The sequence below is a fragment of the Eleutherodactylus coqui genome, chromosome 2 (genome assembly GCF_035609145.1).
Source record: "Eleutherodactylus coqui strain aEleCoq1 chromosome 2, aEleCoq1.hap1, whole genome shotgun sequence".
NCBI classification, from domain to species: Eukaryota; Metazoa; Chordata; class Amphibia; order Anura; family Eleutherodactylidae; genus Eleutherodactylus; species Eleutherodactylus coqui.
Genome location: NC_089838.1, coordinates 132264498 through 132279294, shown reverse-complemented (window position 1 = coordinate 132279294; position 14797 = coordinate 132264498).

Genomic DNA, 14797 nt, shown 5'->3' with positions numbered 1-14797 from the left:
TCATATATTTCAAAACTGGCATCATTTTTGCCAATGCCTATGTTAAAGCTTGGCTCATTTATATATATCATGAGAAATTTGGGACTTCATGTGCCTTATGTGATAGAACGTAACACATACATCACTGCCATTTACTCTGACACTGGCTAAAATCACTGTAAAATGTGGATCTGCATTACTAGGAACCAGACACAACCTAATGCTAGTTTTACACAGCTAGGTGTGAAATTGGGCGTGAAACTCAGCCCGATATCGTGCTTGCATTCGTGCATGAGCGATGTCCCCGCGGCCGCGAGGCATTTTTGTGTCAAAAACACCTCCCATCACTTTCAGCCTTGCATTTCACCTGTAATCACATTGCACACCTTGCGATGTGTTTTCTGGCTCCGCTGAAAAAAAACGGGCGATGTGTTCTGAGGGAACGCCCAAAGATAGCTCATGCTGCGATTTTTCAAAAATAATGGTGTTTCTTAAAGCACAAATCTTGCGTGATTTTAGCAGCCGCGTAAAAGCAGCCTAACTTACAATGCCAGTCAAGGGCCAAAAAAATAGCCTAGAAGTAGCCCATTGTGAACATCACACAGATGGCATTAGCAGATGTTCTTGGGAGTACACTGGACATACAGTGATTAAAATGTCACCTAATGATGCTGTTGATAAGACCTCCAAAGGACATTTATCCAATGCTTGACGGGAAGTGCTGTTGCAGAGAGCTTCTCAACTACATTTAGTGGTGCCAAGAGTTCATGAGGCTTTGACATAAGAATCCCCAAATATCAGAAAGTTTCCCTGGCAGAATGCACCCAAGGCCACCTAAACACAATCCAATTCAGAAGGAAACCTCCCTCCTCAACAACCTTGCTAGTGATAGGGAAGATCAAGTAAGGGTTGTAATATTGTTTACAGACAGGCTCCCGTACTAAGATACATGTTATTTCCTAGTTTGTTCACAAATCAGACATCACAAAGTACCTGGTTGGGGCGAATGGATTTTCCTAATAAGGGAAATGGAATAAATCCTCCACAGCGCCACCTATTGAAAAGCAGCATTCCTTCCAGCCAAAGTCAGACTTTTTATACAAATGACCAGGAATTAAAAGCAAAGCCAGACTCCATGTACATAAAGCTGTTTCAGCGTTTTTTCCCTTCATCAGTGTACAGTAGACTTTTTATACACCTTATACACCTTTATACAGCTTAAACACCACCTTAAAACCCTGAAACAGCTGTTTGTACATGGAGTCTGGCTTTGCTTTTAATTCCCGGTCATTGTAACAAGGCTTGTATAAAAAGTCTGACTTTGGCTTGAAGGAATGCTGCCTTTCAATAGGAGGCACTGTGGAGGATTTATTCCATCTCCCTTATTTGCATATTACCCAGAGGAGCGTGCATGGCCATTTGAGTCTCCTCACTAAGTTTATAGTTGCTCTCCCTAAGGAGAAAAGATAGGGATTTTCCTAGATACAGTTTTCATCCATGAAAAAAACCCATATATACGTTGAACCTTGTCACGCTTTTACTGATTTTCAAGGTATAAATCAATTTCCTGTTGAAGATTATTAGGCTACATCAACTGAAATTCAGAGTAAGTCATTTACAGAAGAACATGCATTAACCGTCACTTAATTTACATTGAATGTACATCTTAGCAACTGAAAGTCCGAATCTTAGAGATTCTTCCACTAACATCACACATCCCCATCATAGACACATGTCCAATGCCCCATGCCATTTTAATGAGCATTATAGTTCATCCAGATATTCTAAAATATCGAAATGCATCTTATTAAATTGTGAGACATACTGGATATTCCATCTGCAGACAATAGTACTTATGTGGGTAAAGGGGTTTGGTCATCACAAAGTAAAGTTTTCAATGCCTGCATTTGCACTCAACAAAGTGTTAGGCACATTCCCAAGTAGCTATTACATGTATTTACCGTTTAGCAGTACATCCTCACCGCATGTTTGTTTTGGTCCCCATTATTGGTGCCGCAGCACCTCTGCATTTGACCAGCAAGGTTATCTCTGATGTTGGGTTCACTGCCTAGGTCCAAAATAAAAGCTCAGGAATGTATGTGACGTTGGTGGAAACTGCAAAAAGACACTGCTCTGTGTCTGGAGCAAAATGAAAAATAAGGCCCAATGTCCATGGGCGGATCTGATTTGAACTTTTTTTTACATTACTAGTCCTGCCATTATTTATACTAAATACTATGCAGTCTTTTTGAACAGTTCTAGATAGGTTTATAATAGAGATGAGCGAACCTACTCGGACACGCCCCTTTTTCGCCTGAGCGCCACGATTTTCGAGTACTTCCGTACTTGGGTGAAAACATTCGGGGGGCGCTGTGGGTGAGTGGGGGGTTGCAGCGGGCAGTGGGGGGGGGGAGAGAGAGAGAGCTCCCCCGTTCCCCGCTGCTACCCCCCGCTCCGCCACGCCTCCCCGCCCCCCGAATCTTTTCACCCGAGTACGGAAGTACTCGAAAATCGTGGTGCTCGATCGAGTAATTACTTGAAACGAGTATATTCGCTCATCTCTAGTTTATAATATATCTATCTATATTTTAATATGATCCATTTCTGAATTTTCACTAATTTCATCGACTCTCATGTATTATATCACATGCTTTGATGTCATTGGTTGTTTCCAATATAAATAATTATTGGTAACCCATGAAATGCATGTAAGGACACTACACATGCTAGAAACATGTAAGCATACTCCAATTGTATATTGTGCTTATATTTTTTTCCATAATAACATTTTCATGTTTGGATCCAATCATGTGCTGGATACCAACTTCTACAAAAGACATTAGCGAAGTAATAAAAACAATTGTGAAGCAGTGTTATACATGTGAAGAGTACTGAAAAGTTGCACTGAATTTGGGGGGATAGATTCTTCCATTACAAACCCATAAGTGCTCTATTATAGAAGCTCTGACAATTTCCACACCAAATATAAGGATGCACATCCTGAAATGAATATTTCATGTAGTTTTGTCAGACACCAAGACTCCCATGTGTTTTCATAGCCATAGATCATTTAGAACATCAAAGAAACTTCCTCTATTTGTTTTGTAATTTGTAAAGAAACTTATTTATGCCAAACCACAGATGAGACTTACACAACCAATACCGCTGTGTTCAAAGGCAGGGATGAAAAGCCAGCCCTCCCCACATCCAGTGGACAGTCTGGCCAAATATTCTGCGAAATCACAAGAATGTTAACAAAACAATTGTTTCTTGACTGCTGAACTAGGCCATTACAGATTATTATAAAATCATAAACTGCAATTTGGGCATTCTATATACTGTATTTGTGAAACTACATTACAGGGGTTTGTTACAAAGGCCCATTTAGACATCTTTTGAGCGATAATTGTTGTGTGCATTTACACGGCAAGATGATCACTCAAAATTCACTAAAACGTCAATTTGAGTGACAGTTTTGAGTGTTCACTTTGCACAAGTGTGTAAATGAAGGCTCACGCTGTATGCAGAAGACAAGCGGGACCGCTGTCTTCTGCATACTCCTGCTGTGTTCACGGAGCGCACAGCTGGTATACAGCTGAGAGCTTTGAGCGGGGTATGCAGAACACAGCTGGAGTGCTGTCTTCTGCATACTCCTGCTGTGTTCACGGAGCGCGCAGCTGAGCACTCAGAGTGGGGTATGCAGAACACAGCTGGAGCGCTGTCTTCTTCATACTCCGGCTGAATCAATAGTGTCAGTAGTATCCCGCTGAGAACTCAGCGCACGGTCCTGATAAGGCTCATCGTTGTCTTTCAGCTTGATGAAAGACAACGATGAACGATTCATTAAAGAAAACTGCACGATGTCCGTGCAGTTAGACCCAACGATTTTCGCTCAAAAGACGTCTTTGAGCGATTTTTGAGCGAGAATCGTTGGGTCTAAATGGGCCTTTACAGTCTAAATAGTAAACTTGGCGGGGAATAATATGAAAAGGTCACTATATTTGTTATGCGCCTAGAAAGGGCTGTTAGGCAGATGATTCCTGGTTAAGTATTAAGCAATGATGGCCCAGTTTACAACATGTTGTTAGGCCTACAATGTACGATATACCCAGAGGTCAAGTAAATAGCAATAACATGTAGGCAATAGCATGCCTATTACAAACTATATACTATAGGACACCTGCACACAGGCAGGTGTGGAATCCAACCCTGTGCCCGGTACCTGTTCAGCGTCTTCTATTCTGTGCTGCAGATGTGGCGGCTGGCGTGCATGTGCAGTACAGAATAGGCCGCGCTGTCGCTAGGTGATGACACAGATCCCGTGACCTTTCTGCAATGATGATTGCGTACGCGCAGTGGGAAAGACGGTTTCCATTGACTTCAATGGAAGCAGTCCATGCGGAGGCCACGCAAAACCGCAGCATGCTGTGATTTTTCCTCCGCGAGAGGAAAATTGCAATCGATTTCCACTCGTAAATATGAAATCACGTATTGCCATAGCATGCTATGGGCGCTATTTGCAGCGGAATCCAGAGGCAGACGGACCCGTTCCAGATTCCGCAATGCAAATCCTGCATTGAATGGCTACTTTAGTAGAGGCACCGGTCCTTTCACAAATGGGAGTCCCTGTATGAACATTAGACACATGACTCGAGTGCAGCATAAAATGAAGTGAACAAGTTTTCCATGGATCACTTTCATTGTGAATTCAAATTAGAATGGGAAAATAGAGAGATCTGCTCAAATTCCAACGAGGCCTGGTCATTGGTGCTAGACTTGCTGGGGCCAACAATAATTAAAAAAACTGCCAACCTTGTAGGTTTTCTTGTGCAAGAATGTCGAGCTATAACAAGAATAGTGTGAGCAATGAAAGACATTCAACGAAAAGAGGAGCCTGTAAATATAAGCAACTTGTTGAAGAAAGGGGTCAGAGGTGGATGTCAAGAATCATTCTGACAAACAGACAGTATCAATCAAATTGGAGCCTAATACAATGCCGGTGCTCCAACTAGTGTGCCTAAACGCACAATTCGCTGTTCCTGATCATAGAGGGGCTATAAGAGTAGATGACCAGTGACATTGCTGTCTAGCTTGTATTAAGACGGCTGTGATTTGCACGAAAAAAGAAAAGTTGTGCGCAAATTGGATCATACAGCATCGACGCCAGTTTGTGTACTCTACAATACTCAAGGACCCAGCACATTGCATTTGCTAATCTTGTCCGTGAAAACAGAGAATCTTACTTACCTCAATTGGAAGACGTTATCCTGTCTTCATGGGTCAATATTCCTGCAGAAAAATATCAACACCTAGGGAATTTATGCCACAATGAATTGCTGTGGTTCTGAAGGCCAAAGAAGGTGCAATGCGTTACTAGATGGAGGTCTCCAATAAAAATGGCCAGTGGATTGCGTAGATCATGAAAATATTGTTCACGGTCACTTCTTTGTGACGAATATGTGTTCCAAAAGAAACTCTTAGGGTTCCTTCACACTGGCAATCGCGATTTCACCACGAGAAAATTGTAGCAAAATCGCAGTTGCGTTCAGGCAATCTCTAAGTGTCAACAATGCTTTTTTTTGCGAAAAGTCGCGCATCACACCACTACCACCGCAATTTTCTTGCGCAAAAATCAATAGGATTTTCTAATGTTAAAAACACTGCACGAAAATCACAAGTTTGTGCATTGCGATAAAATGGAGGCTCTATAGGGAAACATGGGCTAAAACCCCCCCCAAAAAACGCAAAATGCTAAGGAGACGCTACGATTTTATTTATTTTTTAACGCCACATTGCGTGATCTCAAAAGACATTTGTCTTTTTTCAGCCTAGGATACCATGAGTGAAAACACTGCAAATGGGAAATCATTGGTTTCATAATTCTGTTTTTACACTCAGTTATGTGACAGAAAAAAAAAGTTATGTAATTTTTTCTTCAAAAGGTTTTTACTTTATAAGAGTAGTAAAATGTAGCAATAACTATTAAAATTTGGTATCATTGCAATCGTACTGCTCCGTAGAAGAGAATTAAATATGTAATTATTACTACACAATGAATGCTGTAAAAACAAACACCCCAAAATAATGGCATTTACTGTCCTGCAAAAACAAGCTGTTATGTTTAAAAGACAAAGTTATGGCTCTATGAATGCAGTGACACAAAGATAAACATTTCCATAAAATATTAAAGTGCAAAAGTACTAAAAAGGTTAAAAAATACACATTTAAATCATTGTATTTATGTCAACTCATAGAATAAAGGTAATATAGTATTCACTTCATAGTTGACAGTCGAATGCCCCCTTCCCCCAACAAAAGTGAATAAGTAAAATTACTGGCTTGAGTCATGGGCCACTATCTCCTCTGGGTCCATCTAATGCAGCTGCCTATGCCCATTTTGTTTTTATGGAAGACACAATTACCAATGGTGCATTAGGGAGGAAAAAGATCACCACCTGCCACGGCCTGCTCTGCCCCTATCCTGCCTCACCAACCCTTCTGCTCAATAGAGCATGCCGCGCATCGTGACATGGCCGCTCGACGGAGCAGGAGGCAGACCAACCCTTTTATTACTCACTCCCTGCATATCAACGCCCTAATTTTTGCTGTAACCGCTACCGCTATCTTCACTACCTGCCTCTACACCCAGCCCCAACCCACTCTATCTATATCAACCCCTCCCTGCTCTCCTCACCTTCCTTAAATGCCTCCACCCCCCTCTGACTGCCAAGAAGCACCACAGCTACCCTCACAAGTCCCCCAACCATCTCCTCACCCTCACTACCCTATTACCTTTAGCTGCGGGGACCCCGGCCAACCCTGCACTGCTCCCAGCCTTTATCCGCCCCAAACTACACCTACATATCCCAAGTCCGACTTCTAGTCCAAACGCCCCCCCCCCCCCCCAATCAATTGTGCCCTCTGGAACTCCCAATCAGCGTGCAACAAACTCCCAACAATCCATGACCTCTTCATCACCAAGCTTTTCAACCTAGTTGACCTAAGCAAAACCTGGATACAGCGCTCCGATTCCATCTCCCCTGCTGCAGTGTCCTACGACAGCCTGCAGTTCTCACACACCACCAGATCGGACGACTGGCATGGCGGAGGAGTAGGTGTTCTACTCTTGCCAAATTGCACCTTGCCGGTCACCCCCCGGGTCCCCTCTCTCACCTTCTTGTCATTCAAAGTACACACCCTGCGACTTTTCCATTCACTCCCTCTACGTGTCACAGTTATCTACTGGTCTCCCGAGCTCCCCACGCCTTTTCCTGGACCACTTCACCGCCTGGCTCCCCCACTTCCTGTCCTGTGAAATCCTAACCCTCATACTTGGTGATTTCCACATCCCCATTAACAATCCTATCTCCCCATCTGCTTCTCAGCTTCTAATGCTCACCTCTTCCCTCGGCTTATCACAACTCCCCTACTTACAGAGATGGTAACACTCTCAACCTAATCTTCCTCCACTTCCCCCCTCCCACTCTCAGACCACAACCTCCTCTCATCCTCCATTAGGCACCCTAACAACTCCCTGGACCCTCTCATCTATCGCAGCTCCAGACCGTCCGTACCCAACAGTTCTACAAGACCCTATCGTCCTCCCTGTCCCCAAACGCGTTTCATCCGGGGGTGCTCCAGATGTGCCGAAAGGCTGTGGCGTAAATCCAAACAGCTCACTGACTTTCTCCACTTCAAAATTTTTTTGCTAAAAACCTATAACCTCGCCCTCCACAACGCCAAACAAGTCTACTTCACCTTCCTTGTCTCCTCATTATCCCACAACCCAAAATGACTCTTCAACACCTTCCACTTCCTCCTTAACCCCAAATAACAAACCCCCGCGATGGACCTCAACGCTGGAGTAAGCCACACACTTTGAGGAAAAAAACTGACAATATCCGTAAAGAATTCCCCAAACAAGGCACAGCTAACCCTGACCCCCATACTTTCAGCACGACATCCACCATTCACTTACTATCTGTACTCAAAACTACGACAGAGGAAGAAGTCTCCAGATTGCTTTCCGCTGCTCTCCCCTCACAATTCCTCAGATCCCTCTCCCTGGCTGTCATTACCCACCTCACTACCATTTTCAACCTCTTCCTATCCTCTGGCATCTTCCCCTCCTCTTTCGAACATTCCATCATATTCCCTCTTCTAAAGAAACCGAGCTTCGACCCGACTGATGCCGCCAACTACCGACTTTTTTCTAACATCCCCTTCATCTCCAAACTACTTGACCGCCTTGTCTATTTCCGCCCAACTCACTCCTCAACCCCCTCCAGTTTGGTTTTTGCCCCCCCCCACCTGACTGAAACCGCCTTCACAAAAAGTGTCAAACGACCTAATGATGGCCAAGTCGAGGGGCGACTACTCCCTACTAATTCTCCTTGACCTCTCTGCTGCGTTTGATAGGGTCAACCGTGACCTTCTCCTTGCTATGCTTTGCTCTATCAGCCTAAAAGGCACTGCTCTCTCCTAGTTCTCCTGCTATCTTTCTGACCGCTTTTTCAGCGTCTTTCACTGGCTCCACCTCCCCTCCACTTCCTCTCACTGTCGGGGTCCCCCAGGGCTCAGTCCTTGGTCCCCTTCTCTATCTACACAGCCCCAATAGGGCTAACCATCCACGGGTTTGGCCTCATACATCACCTCTATGCTGACGACACTCAGCTATAAACTTCCCCCCTGACATCTCTGCACCTTTCCTCCAAAACATATCCCACTGTCTGTCCGCTGTCTTTAACACTATGCCCACAAATTTAACCTCTCAAAAACTGACCCTCTCAATTTTTCCCCCCTCTACCAGCCAACATTTCCCCAATATCTCCATATCAGTAGCTGGCACCACTATATCCCCCAGACAGCACACCCGCTGCTTCAGGGTCATACTGGACTTGGACCTCTCCCTCACCGCCCACATCCAATCGCTGGCCCGCACATGCCACCTGCACCTCAGGAGCATTGCAAGATCTGTCTGTTCCTGACCATGGACACGTTAAGACACTCGTTGTCACCCTCATCCATTCCCGACTCGATTACTGCAACTCACTACTTACTGGACTTCCCTGCAACTGACTCTTCCCTCTCCAATCCATATTCAAACGCGCCAGTTAGACTCATCTTCCTATCCAGCCGCTTTTCAGACACCTCTGCACTATGCCAGTCGCTGCACTGGCTGCCCATACACTACCGAACTCAATTTAAACTCATCACCCTCACCCACAGAGCTCTCCCTGGCGCTGCACTACCGTACATCACCTCCCTCCTGTCCGTACACTACCCAGCCCATGCACTCCGCTCTGCCAACACAGTCAGACTAGATGTCCCCCTAATATGAACCTCACACGCTCGCCTCCAGGATTTCACCAGAGCAGCACTGACCCTATGGAACGCTCTACCCCAAGACATCCACACAATCCCTAATGCACAGAACTTTAGACGTGCCCTAATGACTCACCTCTTCAAAGAAGCATACCAACTCTCCTGATTTAGTCAAATGACATCCATCATGTTTATTTCCTGCCTGCATACCTCCCCACCCCGTCCCTATTGAGCCCCCGATGCACTTGAATGTGCTGCGGAATAAGTTGGTGCTATACAAATAAAGATTATTATAAACACTGGGTACCACTTTTTGCTGCACAGTTCCTTTCTCAGATCAGGAGCTGTGTAGAGATGAGCGAACGTACTCGTCCGAGCTTGATACTCGTTCGAGTATTAGCGTGTTCGAGATGCTCGTTATTCGAAACGAGCACCACGCGATGTTCGAGTTACTTTCACTTTCATCTCTGAGACGTTAGCGCGCTTTTCTGGCCAATAGAAAGACAGGGAAGGCATTACAACTTCCCCCTGCGACGTTCAAGCCCTATACCACCACCCTGCAGTGAGTGGCTGGCAAGATCAGGTGTCACCCGAGTATATAAATCGGCCCCTCCCGCGGCTCGCCACAGATGCGTTCTGACAGAGATCAGGGAAAGTGCTGTCTTGCTGGAGTTGCTATAGGGAGAGTGTTAGGAGTATTTTAGGCTTCAAGAACCCCAACGGTCCTTTTTAGGGCCACATCTAACCGTGTGCAGTAGTGTGGAGGCTGCTTTTTGCAGTGTTGCACTTTTTTTTTTTTTGTATATCGGCCGTGCAGAGCATTGCGCCCTGCAGTAATTATACATAGTCCAGGGCCAGTAGTGGTGGTGAGGCAGGGACAGAAGACATATTTATTGAATATAGGCAGTGGGCCTTTCCAAAAACATTTGGGAAAAAAAATCTATTTGGGCTGCCTGTGACCGTCCTCAGTGTACTGGGTCTGTGCTGGGGGTAGTTGTCCTAATTCATACGCAGCCAGCTAAGTGTTACAGCAGGCTTGCGCAAAATTATTTCCTGGCTCTGTGTTGGCTGTTACATCACCGCTGTATTCCAGTCCACAGTGCAACAGTTTGCAGTTATTTTACATACTCCAGGGCCAGTAGTGGTGACGCAGAGAGAGAAGATATATACAGTGTATATAGGCAGTGGGCCTTTCCAAAAACATTTGGGAAAAAAAATCTATTTGGGCTGCCTGTGACCGTCCTCAGTGTACTGGGTCTGTGCTGGGGGTAGTTGTCCTAATTCATATGCAGCCAGCTAAGTGTTACAGCAGGCTTGCGCAAAATTATTTCCTGGCTCTGCTGTGCATTCCGTAAGCGAAGTCAGCCTCCAACCACAGGCCAATAAGTGGCACATTTAATTACAGCGTTCTGTTTCTGCACTACTGGTAATACAGCATGCTGAGGGGTAGGCCTAGAGGACGTGGACGCGGGCGAGGACGCGGAGGCCCAAGTCAGGGTGTGGGCACAGGCCGAGCCAGTGCGGTGGCCAGGGATAGAGGCAGGGCCAGACCGAATAATCCACCAACTGTTTCCCAAAGCGCCCCCTCGCGCCATGCCACCCTGCAGAGGTCAATGTGCTCTACGGTGTGGCAGTTTTTCACAGAGACGCCTGACGACCGACGAACAGTGGTATGCAACCTTTGTCGCGCCAAGATCAGCTGGGGAGCCACCACCACCAGCATGCGCAGGCATATGATGGCCAAGCACCCCACAAGGTGGGACGAAGGCCGTTCACCGCCTCCGGTTTGCACCACTGCCTCTCCCCCTGTGCCCCAACCTGCCACTGAGATCCAACCCCACTCTGAGGACACAGGCACTACCGTCTCCTGGCCTGCACCCACACCCTCACCTCCGCTGTCCTCGGCCCCATCCAGCAATGTCTCTCAGCGCAGCGTCCAGACGTCGCTAGCGCCACTGTTTGAGCGCAAGCATGCCGCCACGCACCCGCACGCTCAAGCGTTATACGTGCACATTGCCAAATTGATCAGCCTGGAGATGCTGCCGTATAGGCTTGTGGAAACGGAGGCTTTCAAAAGCATGATGGCGGCGGCGGCCACGCGCTACTCGGTTCCCAGTTGCCACTACTTTTCCCGATGTGCCGTCCCAGCCCTGCACGACCACGTCTCCCGCAACATTGTACGCGCCCTCACCAACGCGGTTACTGTCAAGGTCCACTTAACAAGGGACACGTGGACAAGCACAGGCGGGTAGGGCCACTATATCTCCCTGACGGCACATTGGGTGAATTTAGTGGAGGCTAGGACCGAGTCAGAGCCTGGGACCGCTCACGTCCTACCCACCCCCAGAATTGCAGGCCCCAGCTCGGTGGTGGTATCTGCGGCGGTGTATGCTTCCTCCACTAAACCACCCTCCTCCTCCTCCAACGCAACCTCTGTCTCGCAATCAAGATGTGTCAGCAGCAGCACGTCGCCAGCAGTCGCTGTCGCGCGGCGTGGCAGCACAGCGGTGGGCAAGCGTCAGCAGGCCGTGCTGAAACTACTCAGCTTAGGAGATAAGAGGCACACGGCCCACGAACTGCTGCAGGGTCTGACAGAGCAGACCGACCGCTGGCTTTCGCCGCTGAGCCTCCAACCAGGCATGGTCGTGTGTGACAACGGCCGTAACCTGGTGGCGGCTCTGCAGCTCGGCAGCCTCACGCATGTGCCATGCCTGGCATATGTCTTTAATTTGGTGGTTCAGCGCTTTCTGAAAAGCTACGCACACTTGTCATACCTGCTCGGAAAGGTGCGCCGGGTCAGCGCACATTTCCGCAACTCCAAGACGGACGCTGCCACCCTGCGGACCCTGCAACATCGGTTTAATCTGCCAGTGCACCGACTGCTGTGCGATGTGCCCACACGGTGGAACTCTACGCTCCACATGTTGGCCAGACTCTATGAGCAGCATAGAGCTATAGTGGAATACCAACTCCAACATGGGCGGCGTAGTGGGAGTCAGCCTCCTCAATTCTTTACAGAAGAGTGGGCCTGGTTGGCAGACATCTGCCAGGTCCTTGGAAACTTTAAGGAGTCTACCCAGATGGTGAGCGGGGATGCTGCAATCATTAGCGTCACCATTCCTCTGCTATGCCTCTTGAAAAGTTTCCTGCAAAGCATAAAGGCAGATGCTTTGCACTCGGAAACGGAGGCGGGGGAAGACAGTATGTCGCTGGATAGTCAGAGCACCCTCATGTCTATATCTCAGCGTGTTCAGGAGGAGGAGGAGGGGGAAGAGACAGCTTGGCCCACTGCTGAGGGTACCCATGCTGCTTGCCTGTCATCCTTTCAGCGTGTATGGCCGGAGGAGGATCCTGAAAGTGATCTTCCTAGTGAGGACAGCCATGTGTTGCGTACAGGTACCCAGGCACACATGGCTGACTTCATGTTAGGATGCCTTTCTCGTGACCCTCGCGTTACATGCATTCTGGCCACTACGGATTACTGGGTGTACACACTGCTCGACCCACAGTATAAGGAGAACCTTTCCACTCTCATACCCGAAGAGGAAAGGGGTTCGAGAGTGATGCTATACCACAGGACCCTGGCGGACAAACTGATGGTAACATTTCCATCCGACAGCGCTAGTGGCAGAAGGCGCAGTTCCGGGGGCCAGGTAGCAGGGGAGGCGCAGAGATCAGGCAGCAAGTACAGCGCAGGCAGGGGAACATTCTCCAAGGCCTTTGACAGCTTTATGGCTCCCCAGCAAGACTGTGTCACCGCTCCCCAGTCAAGGCTGAGTTGGCGGGAGCACTGTAAAAGGATGGTGAGGGAGTACATAGCCGATCGCACGACCGTCCTCGGTGACGCCTCTGCCCCCTACAACTACTGGGTGTCGAAGCTGGACACGTGGCCTGAACTCGCGCTGTATGCCCTGGAGGTGCTTGCTTGTCCTGCGGCTAGCGTCTTGTCAGAGAGGGTGTTTAGTGCGGCTGGGGGAATCATCACAGATAAGCGTACCCGCATGTCAACCGACAGTGCCGACAGGCTTACACTCATCAAGATGAACAAAGCCTGGATTTCCCCAGACTTCTCTTCTTCACCAGCGGACAGCAGCGATACCTAAACAATATGTAGGCTGCACCCGCAGATGGAAGCATTGTTCTCTCTCACCATCCAAAACGGGGACATTTCTGCTTCATCAATCTGTGTATAATATTCCTCCTCCTCCTCCTGAAACCTCACGTAATCACGCCGAACGGGCAATTTTTCTTAGGCCCACAAGGCTCAGTCATATAATTTTTCTAAACAATTTTTATACGTTTCAATGCTCATTAAAGCATTGAAACTTGCACCTGAACCAACTTTTATTTTAACTGGGCTGCCTGCAGGCCTAGTTACCAATTAAGCCACATTAACCAAAGTGATTAATGGGTTTCACCTGCCCTCTTGGTTGGGCATGGGCAATTTTTCTGAGGTACATTAGTACTGTTGGTACACCAATTTTTTGGGGCCCTCGCCTACAGTGTAATCCAATTAATTTTTTGCCCACCTGCATTACAGCTGACGTTACATCAGCTGTGCTGGGCACTGCAATGGGATATATTTATGTACCGTCGGTGGGTTACAGGGAGCCACCCATGCTGTCGGTCCACACGAAGTTGTAACTGCATGTGTCCACTTCTAAAGAACCCCAGTCTGACTGGGGCATGCAGTGTGGGCTGAAGCCCACCTGCATTAAACATGACATTACCTCAGCTGTGATGGGCAATGCAATGGGATATATTTATGTACCGCCGGTGGGTTCCAGGGAGCCACCCATGCTGTCGGTCCACACGGAGTTGTAACTACATGTGTCCACTTCTAAAGAACCCCAGTCTGACTGGGGCATGCAGTGTGGGCCGAAGCCCACCTGCATTAAACATGACATTACCTCAGCTGTGATGGGCAATGCTATGGGATATATTTATGTGCCGCCGGTGGCTTCCTGGCACCCACCCATGCTGTCGGTCCACACGGAGTTGTAACTGCATGTGTCCACTTCTAAAGAACCCCAGTCTGACTGGGGCATGCAGTGTGGGCCAAAGCCCACCTGCATTTAATCTGATAAGTTAACTCTGCTGTCCAGGGCACTGCAATGGGATACATTTATGTACAGCCGGTGGGTTCCAGGGAGCCACCCATGCTGTGGGTGCACACGGAATTCCCATTGCGGAGTTGGGGATTCCCAGTTGTACCTGCCTGTGACTATTTATAAAAAAACGCGGTCTGACTGGGGCATGCAGACACCTTGACAGAATGAATAGTGTGTGGCACATAGGTTCCCCATTGCTATGCCCATGTGTGCAGCTCCTGATGGCGGTGGCACAGGATTATATTTCTCATTGCTTTTGTACAGCATTGTGGGCTATCGCCCCGCCCCTTTTAAAGAGGGTCGCTGCCTAGCCGTGCCAACCCTCTGCAGTGTGTGCCTGCGGTTCCTCCTCGTGGCAGACGCACTTATAAATAGACATGAGT